Raw genomic sequence first — 12,293 nt, 5'->3', positions numbered from 1 at the left:
CACCGCCACACTTGGTCAGGCTGCTCTGAAGTGTCATCACCGTCCCTGGAGAGAAAAGGCAACATGGTCACGTGATTCGCGTGGGCAAATGGAATGTGGAGGGTTGATTTGCCTCTACAGCTCTGGAATCGCTTTCCTCTTAAACCGCTCTTTGAGGTGTTAATTCTGGCCTCCTGGGCCTTGAGCCACCGCTCAGACCAGGGGGCCTGCTCTGGCCTCATGAGAAGCACATGGGACACCACTGAGGAGCCATCTGGCTGGAGGGCAGGGGAGGTGACCTTCAGCGCGCATACAAACTGCTGCTCACCTGCCTGGGGACTGCCCGTCAGCTTCCCTGGCCCGTGTCTTCCCCGTGGCCACCATCCGTAGAGACGTCCCCAGAGTGCCCGGCCCAGAGCCTGGGCCGCAGCAGGGGTGGAGGGTAATTGTGTGTGTGGTTGCTGCTCTGCAAAGGAGACAGACGTATTCCCAGTGGCTGATTATTGTGAGGTCGTAGTCAAATGAACCCGCATTGTACCTGGTTAGAGGCTTCTCCGCAGGAGCCTGAGCTAGCAGCCCAGCCACCGTGCACTCGGCCACTCAGCCGGAGGCAGAACAAGTAAGTCCCACAGAAGCTGGGAAAACGAGGGTGTGGAACAGGGCGGCTGCCATCCACACGGGAGCCATGGGGACGGTGGCGAGCGAGAGAGCGGAAGGGGCAGCCCCCACCGGCTACGGTCACCCCGGCTGCAGCGTCAGTGTCGGGAGTTACGCTTCTGAAAGATGTCGGAAATCTCCATTTGGATCTCGCCCAGGTTTTAAACATTGGGACTTGGTTGAAAACATTCGAGTGACTCGAATCGTTGGCTTGTGGGCCGCCAGGGTGTCGTGATCGCGTTGAGAATGAAGAGGCACTGAAAGGAGTTAATGGGTCTCTTGGCCTCAGAGTCAGAGTCTCAAATGACCTTTGGGCAATGGCCGTCTCCCGCAGGAAAGGGATCCACGTGTTCAGGGCCTGTTGCTGGCTGCTGCTGCCTGGTGGCGCTCCCGGAGCGACGTGTGGGGCCTGGCGGAGCCTGTGTCTCACGTGGGCAACCCGCCCCTGGTGTCACCCCCCTCTGCAAGCTCATGGCGGCAGGGACATTGCCCCATTCACCACCCAGCACACAGTAGGTGCTCAGTAACTAGTTGCTTATCGTAAGGATGGAGTCCTGGCTGACCCCACTTGGCGCTGGGCACGGCTCTTTCTGGGGCCAGCGCTCTAAGGTGGGTAGGTGGGTTCGTGCTGGAAGTTCAGTCTGAATAAAGGGAAGGAGGCGTGTGGGGGCTGCCTAAGAAGCAGCCTGGAGGGCGGGAGATCCAGGGTGAGCCTGGCACGGGCAGCGCCAAGCCCTCCCGTCTCTGCGGAAATGGTGCGGGTTTCCTGTGCAGGTTTCCGGGGTGGCAGTTCCGTGGCTTCCCGTGGTGGAGGCGAGGCCCCTGCCTAATGGGCCTTAATGTCATTACCGCCATTTCCACGATCCCCCTAATTTCCCTGCTCCTCCCCCTGCTGCCTGCCCCCCCGCCCCCACCTGTTGTGGCCGCAGAGCTCGGTCTCCTCCCGGCCTCTTGATGAATTCTCCGCAGGCTTAAATCGACAGTTATTATGCGTCCCATTAGCCCTCTCTCCTCTGGGCTGCACACATTAGTTCTCCTGAGAGCAATGAATCATGGGACAAAGTGCTCATTTGCATGACGTGCCAGCTCCCTCAATCAAACCCTGTTTTTATAACAGTTCATTGCCAGTCTCCTTAACACCTCTCTGTTCTGCATGTGAAATCCCAAGCTCCGAGGATGCTGGTCTGTCCGCCCCACTTTCTCCCTCTTCCCACCAGGCCCGGGGCAGGGAGGGGGCTGGGCACGCCCAGTGCCCGCGCCCAGGTGGGGAAGCCGATCAGGACTCACTGGGGAGCTGACAAAAATGGATAATAATGACCCCATTTACATGGAAGAGACTCATTACCGAGCCAGTTACCAACACGTGGGGTTGCTGGGAGTCTGCCAATGAATTGATCTCCCGTAGTGAGTGGCTTTTCACCAGCTCATAGGAACGCTCTGGCTCATAACTACTCCGGGGAGATGGTCTCTAGTGTGGAAAGAGAGCAGAGAGCCCACAGTGGTGTGGGTCCGCGTGGGGTTGCCCACCGGTGTGAAAGCCTCACAGACGTCGCCACTGCCTGTCTCCTGCGTCCCGCAGCCCCAAGGCCTCGGGCTGTAGCCTTGTCCTGGGGACCTGGGCTTTCTCAGGGAACGACTGTGAAGTTCAGGGTGACGAATCAGAACAGTGCCCAGCTCGTAGTAACTCCTCAGTTATTATCTCAGCACAGCTGGGAAGGGAAATCCTTGGTGAAGTAATAAAAATTATTAATTTGCCCGGCCGGCGTGGCTCAGTGGCTGAGCATCGACCTATGAACCAGGAAGTCATGGTTCCATTCCCTGTCAGGGTTGTGGGCTCAATCCCCAGTGTGGGGCATGCAGGAGGCAACCGATCCATGATTCTCTCTCATCACTGCTGTTTCTATCTCCCTCTCCCTCCCTCTCTGAAATCAATACAAATATTTTGTAAAAACAAGACAAAACAAACTCTCCAAGCCGCCACCTTGGACTCCACCTGTTTCTTACTGGAGACAGTGTTTAATGTTCAGCCCACCGCTCACCCTGAGTTGCTGGTACCCTCGCTGAGCGGCAGGCATCTCCTGGGAGGTGGGCAGGGTGACCCCCTTTGCAGGGCCGTCGGGCGAATGGGGTGTCGGCCACACAGGTGCTCAGCGAATATTGATCCTTTCAAACCAGGACCATTGGTTTTTCACTTTGATTGACTCAGTCTGACTCAAAAACTTTGAAAAGTCACCACTTACGTAATGACCAGCCTGCGTGGTCGGCTCCGTGCGACTCTGTCGTCTTTCTTCCAAGAACTACATTGTCTTCCTCTCCGCTTCATTCTGCGGCGGATCTGGAGGATTTCACTGCACAAAGCAGGTGGCCATTGATCGGGAGTGAGTTAGGGCCCTTCAGGCAAAAAGCTTCCCAAAACACAATTTAGAAGCTGCCGCCGCCAGACTCTGTGGCCAGCGAGGGCAGCTCAGGACTCCCACGGCGCGGTGATCAATACTTAATATTAGTGTCGGCAGCACTGATCGCTTCATCTGCTAGCTCTTCGGGAGGGGAGGGGGCACCCACACTTCCCTGATGTGGGAACAGCTACCCACTGGGGTCCAAGTGCCTCCTGCCTGAGGCCTGGGGTGGGGGCCTGGGTGTGCCCCAGTTCTGTCCCTTGCTGGTGGGACACATCAACATGTGTGTGCACCACATGTGTGTGAGTGTTGCATGCATGCATGTGTCTATGTGTGTATGTGTATGTGTGTGTGTGTGTGTGTGTGTGTGTGTAAGAGAGAGAGAGAGAGAGAGAGAGAGAGAGAGAGAGAGAGACATGCTCTTTGCTCTGGGAGGTGAACCCCTCTGCTAAGGATTCTTTGTTCCGGAGAAACAGCTCCTTCTGCCCCTGAGGACCTCCCTGGGGCGTGTCTTACACTTGCCCCGCCTTGGAGATTGTTCTCAGGCAAATGCCCATCAAATTAGGGAGCCCTGGTCTCGGGTGCACCCTCCCAGCAGTTGGGGAAGACATTCATTGTGGGACCTGCAGGTGCCACGGGGGCTGGCCCACTGTCTTTGCCAGTAACAGGGACTCTCGGGGACCCGCTGCAGGCCACGGGCAGGGCGGGCTGGGGTCTCTGGCGCTGACTTCCCCTCCCCCACGCCTGTGCACAGGCAGGGTCAGGAGGAGGGGAGCCTCCTGTCTGCACTCCGTTTTGAAGGCCCGGTCAGCACTCGGGCCCCTTGCTGCCCCTGCAGCCCCGCCCCTGCAGTTTGGTCTGCAAAAGGGGAAGGTCCCTGGGGTGCCAGGAGAGGCCATTCTGTGGGTTCTGCTGAGAGCAAATCAGGCGGGACCCTGCCCTCCCGGAGCCCACCCTCTCCTGGGCCTCAGGTGGAGTGACAGGTCAGCACCTGGGACAGCGGCGGGAGGGAGCTCAGGCCTGGAGGTTGGGGGCGGGGCTCACAAGGGGATGGTGCCTGAGCTGACCCTGGAGGAGAAGGGTTTGGGGTGGACACGCAGCTGAGCAGTGAGAAAGGGCGGGGCATTGGAGGAGCTGCTAAATGTTGGCACGGCTGGGGCATTAGGTGCCTCGGATGTGGGTGGGGTGGAGCAGGGTGGAAGTTAAATAAGAACCCAGGGAGGCCCAGCCTGCATAGCTCAGTGGGTGAGCGTTGACCTACCATTCAGGAAGTCACGATTCAATTCCCGGGTAGTGGGCTCCATCCCCACTAGGGGGCGTGCAGGAGGCAGCTGGTCCATGATTCTCTCTCATCGTTGATGTTTCTCTCTCCCTCTCCCTGCCTCTCTCAGATCAATAAAAATATATTAACAACAACAAAAAAAGAACCCGGTGGAAAAGGTCCTGTGGGCTGTGCTAAGGATGGTGAGCTTTGTCCTGCAAAGGCCACGCCGGTGATGAGAGAGAACTCAGTGGAAGATGACGTGGACAGGGGAGCCTGGAGGAGGGGCCTGCGGGGCTCAGAAGTTCTAGGCAATCATCTAGAAACTCAATGCAGTTCCAATAAAAAAATCCAATACACACCTTTATCTAATTTGTCAAAATCACTTCTACAATTTGCTGGGAAGAATAAAAGCCAAGGATAATCATAACGATTCTAAACAGGAAGAGAAAAGAGGTGGTACTTCTTCTATTGGCTATTAAGACATGTTATGAAGTTAAGCAGCGGTTCTCAACCTGTGGGTCACAACCATTGGAAAACACATACTGCATATCAGATATTTACATGACGATTCATAACAGTAGCAAAATTACAGTTATGAAGGAGCAACGAAAATAATTTTATGGTTGGGGGTCACCACAACATGAGGAACTGTATTAAAGGGTCGCAGCATTAGGAAGGTTGAGAACCGCTGTAACAGTGTGGTATGCACAACCCATGGACACAGACAGTAGTGCGGGGAAGGCCCGGGGAGGGTGTGGGAGTGAGGAGGAGGTTAACGGGGGAAGAAGGGGGCATCGGTGATACTTCCAGCAATAAAGACACGTTTGTAAGAAGCGTGGTATTGCCCTCGGGGTAACGCTATTAGACCAGGGGAGCTGCCACTCCCTCCATGTTCCCAGCAGCCTTCGCCCCTCAGTGGCAGAGTTGAGTCTCGGTGAGGAGGTCTTCCCAGAAGACCTCAAATATTTACTTTTTGGCTCTTTATAGGAAACGTGTGCCAGTCCCTGGCCTAGAAAGACCCACGCATTTCTGGGAACTTGGTGTGCGATTCAGGAGAAAGGAGGGACTTTCCAATAAATGCCGCTCAGGCGCTCGCTCTCCTGTGGGAATGAAATGAAAATGAGATTCTTACGTCACTCCATAAGCAGATTCCCAGTGGATTAGGATGCAAATGTGAGCAGCAGAACTTCATAACCTTATGGAGGTAAGAGGGTTGGTCTTTTTTTAAAAAATATATGTTTTAATTGATTTTTAGAGAGAGGGTAAGGGAGAGAGGGATAGATACATTGATGAAAGAGAATCATCAATTGGCTGCCTCCTGCACGCCCTTCAGAGATGGAGCCCACAACCCAGGCATGTGCCCTGACCAGGAATCGAACCGTGACCTCCTGGTTCATGGGGCGATGCTCAGCCTCTGAGCCACATGGGGCCGGGTCGTGCTGCGCTCTTTAAATGCACTGTCTGTGGTCGTTCTCTGAGGCGTTCGTGCCGTTCCTAGGTCACGGTCACAGAAACCGAAGCTTAGTGACACGCCAACCGGTTAGCTCAAGGTCACAGAAGTAGTACATGTCAGAGCCAAGATTCCAACCCACGCTGACTAATTCTAAACCTCACCCTTTCAAGCATCATGCTTCTCTATGGAAACAGGATTGGAGGGTGGCTGGCATTAAAGTCCGAAGTATCTGTCAGTACAAATATCGGCGTCCTGCCATGTGTGGGCTCCTGCAAACAGATCACTTTTAAAAAAAATTCAGATTCCCATTTGAAATCCCCAGTGGGAGGCCACCAGGGACACCGGGGGACTTCTTCTGTTAAGTGAGCACTGTCTTCAGAAATGTGTTGCTCCGATGCATCAAAGACGTTCCTCTCTTTAATCCTCACGGGAGCAGTCACTGCCCGCGGCTGCGAGGCGCCAGGCACTGTTCTAATCCCGCCGCTAGCAACTCCTCTCCCAGAGGAGTCAGTGGTCCCAGGAGGTGGGGTGGCAGGGGTGGGCCGCCTACTCACCAAACCTCTTTCTGCTCCCTCCCAGGTGAAGCTGGCTCACCTTTGCCAGCCCTCACGCAGTTAGGCATGATCACGTGACTAGGTCCTGCCCAGTGCGTGGTGAGTAAAGGGGACAGGTGTCACCGCACACTCCTCCAGCCCTCTCCCCTTCTTGGAGACCGTGGGAGCCAGGTGAGGCCCCAAGATTTCACACTTGCCGTTGGCCTTGTCGACCCCGAGAAAGAAGACACCTACCAGGAAGGTATCCTCAGGGCTAACTGGGTTCAAATTTAAAAGCGGAACCTGGCAGCCGAGTTAACAGGAAGCCACACGAGGGGGAGGAGCCTCCACCAAGCGGCCAGCCTCTGCCGGCACCCAGCTCCTGCCCTCTGAGCCAGCCCTCAAACAGGAGATCCTGGAATCCTATCTGAACCAATAGGACTGAGATGTCCCCCATCCAATCAAAGCTGCACAGCAATATTCTCCTGCATCTTCATTGGCCAATCAAAGTGGTTCCATTCCAACTCATCAGGACAGTGCTTTTTGGACCAATCAAACGGTGAGAATTTAGAGTCCTCATTTGCATGAGGATGAACCAGTCAGGGACTGGGGCGGGGACTTCTGTCTGTATAAGTCAGGCTCACCCGTGCGCACTCCCTTGCCCATACTGATGGACATCGCCTCTCACTGCACCCCAAGTGGGGATCCCTGTTGGTGTTGACGGTGCCAGGGATCCACGGGTTGGCAGCCTGGACTGAAGTCTAATTTGAGGGGAATGACTTGCATTTGTTTTATCCACAACAGGGGCAGCTCCCTTCCTGCGGTCTCTCTGAGACTTCCTGCTCCAGGTGCTCGGAATCCGGACTTGAGGCTGCCTGAGTCCCAGCCTGCGGTTCACGCTCTCGGGAGAGAACGTCGTCCTCCGGAGGCTGAGGCCTGCGAGCTTTCCTGCCGCTCCTCCTGTCAGTGGTTTTACTCACTCGTGGAGGATGTGATGGCTGATTCTACGTGTCAACTTGGCTGCCATCGGGCATCAACATTCCCTCTTGGGTTCAGGACACAGGCCGGGACTTACACCGCCGGTGCCCCGTGCTCAGGCCTTCAGACTGGCACTGGGTTGCCCCCTGGTTTCCCTGCTTCCCCAGCTCGAGGACGGCAGGCCACAGGACTCCGCCATCTCCTTAACCACGTGAGTCAACCTCTCTCTCCTATTGGCTCCGTTTCTCCATAGACCCTGACTAATACGGCTGGGTCGGCCTCGGCTGTTCTGGCTTTTTAGGGGGATCTCCTATCTGATAACCCATTTGGGCTTTTTCCTTTTTTGCTGATGGGTAAACAGTGTTGTATCTTTCAATCGCTGCCGTCTTAGATTCGGTGAATACGGTAGTATCGCCTCTAGTGGGTAGAGGGACAGTGAAAACTGGGGCACAGAGGGTCAGGAGCTCACCAGTAAGTGTCCGAGCCGCGAGGTGGACCCCGCAACCCGACTTATAAACCTGGGCGCCTCACCACTGCAGTGGCCCTGGGGCTACACGTGGTCTCAGATAGAGGGCGGGTGCCAGCTCGGGCTGGGCCCAGCTCTGCTGTCATCAGGAGGTGGAATTTGAGGAAACTCTGAGCTGCAGGACCCTCGTCTGTGCCCCGGACAGAAGAGGACACAGGGACAGTGCCACCTGTGTCTCCCCCAGGGGTGCCCGGAGCCTGCAGACCTGCTGCTCGCCCGCTGCCGGCAGCTCCGAGGCCAGAGGACGGGCAGGTGGTGTTTTCAGCCTCAGTGCCGTCCGCAGTCAGCTCCTGCCTGCCCTGCCCAGGCCTCACTCTTTGGGCGTCTTTCTTGGTGTCGGGCCCAATGCCTCACACCAGGATCCCCCGTCTGCCTCGGTGAGAGGCTGGTGTGTCCTGCACGGTGGGGGTTGGGGGGAGCCTGAAAGCCCAGCGGAAGGGAGGAGCGCGCTGGCACATGTCACCAATGTGCTGCCAGGCCTGCCGGCCCCAGGGGCTTGAGTGACGGGTCATTGCTCCTTCCACCTCTTGGCTCCTCTCCCCTCTGGGCTGGCTTCCCGGGCAGGTGGGCTCACTCATGTGCTGAGTGCTGAGTGCTGGCCTTCACTGCCACCTGCCAGGGATTGCAATTAAGAGTGCATTTCTGTTCGCCCAGCACACACACCATCCTCTGAGCCTTTGCGGCCAAGGCCTGAGGAGCTTGACGGCTCATCTTGGGACACATGCCCACCCCTGGGAGAGCATGAGGATGGGGTGATGGGGCAAGGCTCCCAGACCACGGGGCCAGAGGGTGGGGGAGGGGAGTCAGGAAGCTGGCAGATCCACCCCCCCAAGCGCTGGACTCCCCAGATGCTCCACCCCGGTGCCCTGGCATCCTGCCCAGCACCTGTGCTTCTCGGTGTGTGGGAGGTGGACTCAGAAAGCTGGTGTGCTCTCAGCTCCGAGAATGCCCTGCCTGCGGATGGCGCCCCTGCAGGCCTTCTCGGGGCGTTGTCCCTGGGCAGCTGTGTCCCAGGAAGGCTGTGGCCTCAGGCCGTCTGGGGTGGGGCTCTAGCCGCTGCTGACCCATCTCAGGCAGCAGGTCTGAGCTTCTGGGGTCGGCTCCTACATGACCTGGAGCGGCACTGAGCCTGTGCATGCATCCCTTCCAGGTTCCCTTGCAGTGAGGCGGGGCTGTGACTCGTTTGGGCCAATGAAATGTGAGCACCACCTGTCACTCAGGGGCAGAGGCAGTGACCAGCCCCTGGACAGCTGGTTCCCGGTGAAGCAGCTACCGATGTGGAGGCTCCAGGGTTTGGACCCTGAGTGAGCCTCCTTGCCCACAGCTGGGGGCTGCGGCGGCCACTTTGTCACCGCCCCCCGCGGGCTCAGGACACGCCTCTCTGCAGTCCTGTGTCTTCCAGGCCTGCGCATCCGTCAGCAGCCAGTCGCCTCTCCAATCCAATGCCTCGAAACTCTCCCCAGAACCAGGCCCCACAGAGCCCGTCGCTGCCCATCACGGGACGGCCATGTGTCCGCCGGCCGAGAGGCCCAGTTATCACAGGAGGGAAACCCCACTTGGCAGCTCCGTCATTGTGATGCCCTTACCCATGACTAAAGCAGAAGCATAGTCAATACCCCTCATCTATGGGTTTCTCTGCTCATCGGGTAACAATTCATCCTGAGCAGCAGGCAGCACCGAGTTCTGGCCGCCGTCAATCTGCAGCCGAGTCCCGCAGGCCTCCCGCCCGACGCGCTGCTCAGAAGGGCTCAGGTCGCTCTGGACTCCATGGCTCACGTGCAGCAGCTGCAGCGCATTGCCGCCCAGTCCCTGCCCTGCCCCTCCGTCTCCTGGTCAGGGAGGGTCCCACGCAGGCCTGTCCTCCCGGTCACGGGCACTGGTGGGCGGTGGGCGGCCAGAGCTGCCACTGTGGCGTTCAGGGTGTATCTGTGGCTCCCAGGAGGTGTCCCGTGGGATGTGTTACGTGAATGAATGTCTGACAAGAAACGTGGCTGTGGTTTCGGAGCTCTGTCTGGGATGCTCGGTAAGCGAGGACTTTAGATGCCGACTACCCTGTGGCCACACCTGTCTCCCTCCGTCCTCGCCTCTCCCCTTCCTTCCTCCGGTCTCCCTCCCTCTCCCCTTCCTGGGACACAGGGGACTCACAGGCAGACAGGGAGGCAGTCCCACCGGGTTCACCCCTGGTGGCCGTCATCACAATGGAGAACAGTCTTTTCAGCCCGGCCCGCGTGCTCAGTGGGTGAGCGTCGACCTATGAACCAGGAGGTCACGGTTTGATCCCCAGTGGGGGGCATGCAGGAGGCAGCCGATCCATGATCTCTCATCATTGATGTTTCTCTCTCCCGCTCTCTCTCTCTTCTTCCTCTCTGAAATCAATAAAAATACTTTTTTTAAGAGAGAGAATAGTGTTTTCCGTCGATCATGGTGGGCCAGGGGTGATGGAGTCTGCCCAAGGCAGCCCGGGACAGGCCTGGGCGCTGGACAGACCAGCTGGAACCAGCTTCCCTCTGGGACCCCGAAAAGCCTGTCACTTCTGGGATCCAGAATGCTGTCCTTAGCGGATGTTTGTCAGGGCGACTGCTGGGCCTGGGTGCCGGAGACGAGCAGTTACAGTCGTTGTGGGCTCAGCAGGGAGAGTCCCTTGCGTCTGTGAATGCCTAGGCTCGTCCTCGCGGGAGGCTTGGTGGGAGGTGAGGCTGCCCCCGAATCCAGTGGGAGGAGAGGTCCCAGGGGAACCCGAACCTGAAAACAGAATGACTGCTCCCCGGTCCTCATCTGAAACCATCACCGTGGCTGCACCGCCGAGTGCTGGTAACGAGGGCTGAGAGGCCGTCTGTGGGCGGGAATGGGTCTCAGACCCGGACGGGTGCCAGCCAGGGGTGGCGGCCCCAGAGGAGCAGCTCCCCACGGCCGTTCCTGGCGGGTGGGCGGGAGCTGCCTGGTGAAGCGAAATGTGATGGCAAGGCCTCCGGCGGCCTGGCCCTCACTCTCCTGGCTGGACGCCCGGCGTTGTGTAACGTGGACATGTCTGAGCGGCAGAGTGGGAGAGGGGACTGGTCTTTGTGTTGTGAGCATGTGCAGCGTGGGGGGAGGGGGTGCGCACCGTCCGGCAGCTGCCTAAAGGTGCACCCGCGGCATTTGCATGGGATTTTGTTACAGGGAAAAGGGGGGCCCGAGGTCTCAGGAGCTGTCAGGTTCTTAGGAGACACAAGTCAGCTCAGCTCTGCACTTCTGGGCAGCCCTCCACCCAAACACCCCTCCTACCTCATACATATGCCTGTGCGTGCACACACGTGTGCACACATGCGGTCACATATACAGATGTGTACACACGTGTACACATGCACACGCTCGCATAATGCACACGTGCACACACATACGTGTGCACACACATGCACTCACACCCTCTTCCATTTCCTTACCCTTAGACCAGTCACGCCCACCCACCTGGCACCGTTCTCACAAATGCCGTTTCCGAGTCTCTAGCGCAGACCCATCCGAACGCCAGGGGTCTGTGCAACCAATAAGCGCTCTAAGTGTGGTTGTTGCCGCATAAAATGCAAGGCACCCAGTGAAATGTGCATTTTCATCAACAACAGCTAATGTTTTGGGATATGCATGCCTCGGGCAATATCAGGGCATACCGAGGCCAAAAATTAAATACCTGAGAGTCCAGTTTCCATCTGTGTTTTATGGCTGCATCGGGCCCCCTTCCTATGCCCAGTAAACGGGAAGCGACGCAGAGCTCAGCCCCTCAGGGGCTTCAGTGCCCAGGCTGGCAGAGCCCGGGAGGCCCCTCTGAGCTCGTTAGTGTATCTGAACCATCTTCCCTGCATCTTCCCTGACAGCCCTGCCCTGGCTCTTGCATGAGGGGTGCTGGGAGGAGTTCTCTTTGGAATATGCTGGGTCTTCAAGTGAGTAGAAGTTAGTAAGTGGCCCTGGCCGGTGTGGCTCAATGGATAGAGCATCAGCCCGAGGACCTGAGAGTCCTGGGTTCGATTTCGATCAAGGGCATGTACCTTGGTTGCAGGCTCCTCCCCAGCCCGGGCCCTGGTCAGGGCGCGTGCAGGAGGCAACCGATCGCTGTGTTTCTCTCTCGATGTTTCTCTCTGTCTTTCCCTCTCTCTTCCACTCTCTAAAAATCAGTGGAAAGATGTCCTCAGGTGAGGATGAACAACAACAACAAAAGAACTGAGGTGAGTGCAGTAAGGCTTCCTGGAGGAGGTGTGATTGCCACAGGAGAGGGCACGAGGGGAGACCTGCGAGGCCCCAGCAGAGGAGCCACTGGGAGCCGTCCGGGAGGGCGGAGGGCTGGCTGCGGTGCCCCGAGGGCCACACTGTCTCCTGCAGGCACAGGGGGTGGAGAGCCATGGGTGTAGCTTTACAGAAAGACCAAGAACTCATACCAGGCGGTCACAGGACCCGGCAGGAGCTGAGCCCAGGATGCTGACCCCGCACACGCCTGGGCCGCACAGGCAGGGGAGCCGCCATGGCCAGCCGCTCCTCA

At 57.7% G+C, this 12,293-nt stretch overlaps 1 long non-coding RNA gene across 1 annotated transcript in view; it reads left to right on the top strand.

The window, feature by feature from the left end:
* LOC102250075 overlaps nucleotides 1-7,467 on the top strand; it is a 10,048-nt gene extending 2,581 nt beyond the window's left edge. Inside the window, exons 2-3 of the long non-coding RNA XR_314393.2 lie at nucleotides 5,284-5,500; nucleotides 6,329-7,467. This is a non-coding gene — a long non-coding RNA (uncharacterized LOC102250075). The remainder of the gene's footprint in view (nucleotides 1-5,283; nucleotides 5,501-6,328) is intronic.
* The last annotated feature ends 4,826 nt before the right edge of the window (nucleotides 7,468-12,293 follow it).

This window comes from Myotis brandtii, unplaced genomic scaffold (genome assembly GCF_000412655.1).
Source record: "Myotis brandtii unplaced genomic scaffold, ASM41265v1 scaffold633, whole genome shotgun sequence".
NCBI lineage: Eukaryota > Metazoa > Chordata > Mammalia > Chiroptera > Vespertilionidae > Myotis > Myotis brandtii.
This window is presented reverse-complemented; position numbering and strand designations above follow the sequence as displayed.